Source organism: Cebus imitator, unplaced genomic scaffold (genome assembly GCF_001604975.1).
Source record: "Cebus imitator isolate Cc_AM_T3 unplaced genomic scaffold, Cebus_imitator-1.0 Scaffold103, whole genome shotgun sequence".
Classification (NCBI taxonomy): domain Eukaryota; kingdom Metazoa; phylum Chordata; class Mammalia; order Primates; family Cebidae; genus Cebus; species Cebus imitator.
The window spans coordinates 1,479,883-1,482,396 of record NW_016107418.1 but is presented as its reverse complement, the minus strand read 5'-3'; the positions used below and the strand labels follow the sequence as shown (position 1 = coordinate 1,482,396).

The 2,514-nt window shown below is 35.5% G+C and overlaps 1 protein-coding gene across 1 annotated transcript in view; it reads right to left on the bottom strand.

The window, feature by feature from the left end:
- UBL3 (ubiquitin like 3) overlaps positions 1-2,514 on the bottom strand; it is an 82,778-nt gene that overhangs the window by 24,481 nt on the left and 55,783 nt on the right. The gene's annotated exons all lie outside the window — the stretch shown is intronic.

Below are 2,514 nucleotides of genomic sequence, written 5' to 3'. Positions count from 1 at the left end.
TTATTGTCATTTCTGTTAACCTTCAGGTATTAAACTTGATGCATATCTTGAGCTATCTTGAGATTCTGCATGTCTTGTAAAGAGAGGGGACGTGCATTTGTGTGTGATGTTGCATAGTCATCCATGCTCAGTTTGGACCATTGGGTGTCACACACAAACGAGGCTAGTCCTGCACTTAGAATAGGGCCTGTCTGCCCACTTGAGAAGAGTCCAGGTTGGTGAGCTTTTAGAGGGAAGCAGGGCAGAACTCTTAACCAACAATAAGTCTTTCTGAGCAGAGACCCCTTTGTTCTTGTTACCCACCCGTACGGACTTGGGGTCAATCTTGCCAAGTATTTGGAGAGATTATGTGGATTTAAGAGACCTGGACTTTCATATTTTACTAGTAAAGTGTTCAATTGATAAAAAAAAAAAAAAAAAAAAAAAAAAAAAAAAAAAAAAAAAAGAAAGAAAGAAAAAAAAATGCATCTGAATTCCTATGAATTTACTTGTATTCAGTAGACTAAGGCAAGAAGTTGTCAACTAAGGTACATTTATTTAGATTTGCTGAATGGATGGAAGAAGCTATGGGATCTTTTTCTATATTCTGTTTAGCATTTAGTATGATGTAGATTCTAATATTTATTAAATATTAAAATTAAATCCTTAAAGGTAGAACACTCAGTGTGATTCCTTGCTTTTACTTGTGGAAACATTTACCTACCCCATGAGGTAGATAAGAGAGGTCAGAAAGCCCTCTAGATAAAGTTCCCAAATAAAACTTTTACAACATCTCATTTACTTACAATGTGAACTTCCAGAACATTTTAACTCATTTTAAAATGTAGGTGGAAAACTACATTCCAAAGCAACATTTAATAATTTTTGAATTACAGAAACCATTCAACTACTTATTAGTTAAAATATTTTTGGGAGAACACTCAATGAGAACAAAAAGCTGTTGGGCTATAGAGATAAATGAACAGTAATAGTGAATGAGCCTACTTGCTTTCTATGTAAACTGTGTGATTTTTTTTTTTTCCTTATCAGCGAAGAAACAAAGAAAACTTCGGGTTCTTATAAACACATTTTGGAATAAAAGTATAAAACTCACAATTAATAAAGCATTTAGTACCTAGCGTGTAAGTCCATAATAGATATTATCACAACTTATCTATCATAATCATCATACCCCTCATCAGTTTAGTAAACGCTAACTATATAATGTTCTTTCCTTTAGTACTTTAAAATGTACATTTACTTTCAGTTTGGGGAATTTTGATAAAATTAAAATTCCATGAGAAGACCGAAAGTATATTTTCTTGAAAATTCTTGCAAATTATTCTTAAAATTACTTTTCTTTTTTGCAAGTTCAAAATCCTGTAAGCTTACAGAACGTATTGATTTTGAAATTAAATTATGGTCTGTATCACTTCAAAACCTGACTATAGGATATCCCTTTAAGACTTGCATCTAGGATACAGGTATTGATCGACTTACGACCTATGCAACTTACGACCATTCGACTTTACGACCACAATCACTAGCCACGACTGCTTCGTGTCTGGCAGCGCAAACGTTGCCCAGCTGGGCGTACGACAGTGTGGACTAGCTTCCGGCAGCACTACCATCTCCGCGTGCATATAGCCTACTCAACTTACGACCAAATTGTGTTACGACCGGTCTGTTGGAACCACTCGTGGTCGTAAGTGGATTAGCTGTACAAGGTAACTGCTTTAACCTGATTTCAATGTGCAAAGGTAGCCCTTTAGTTTTCTATACATACTATCAACTAAGTAATACATTTGAATGAATTCAAAAGTATTCTCTATAGGGCACTGGATTGGTTTCTAGAGAAACCTTTGTTTTGGGGAAGATAACTTTAGGTCACATGGCTCAATAAATTAAGTCATTGCAACTGTCTCTGTCACTCATACACTGAAGATATTAAACTAAGATAGGAGAAAGGAAATGGTAAAGGCACAACACTAGAGAAGACAGCAGGGAGGGGAAGAGTAGATGTTTTTCCCTATATTCATGATACAGCTTCACATACTTCAGGAAAATGACAATTCTATTTCCTCTGTCCACCTTCCATTAGTGGGGGCATGATGGTGGAAGTTTTTTGGCTAAGACATCACGAAATTATAGGGAAGAGAACTAATAATTATCAAAGACCAACTAAGCACCAGTTTTCCTTTGAATAGTTCTAGAAGTGCACAGCACATTTCCAGAACCTACTATATAATACTTTTTCTTCTCTCTTAACCATCTAGTTAGGCCAATAAAATCCAGGTATGGTACAGGATAAATCTTTTATGTCTACACTTATTTGTCTTGGCTTTGCCATTATTTGAGCCTTTCACAATATCCCCCCCCCCCGCCTTTGAGATGTCTGCTCCTTTGTTGTGTCAATTCCCAGATTCCCTCCCTCCTACTTATTCTATGCTATTATCAAATTCTCAGTACTACTTTAAATTCTATGCCTTTCACAATATTCCTCAATCATTCAACACAGAACAATTTTTTTTTTTT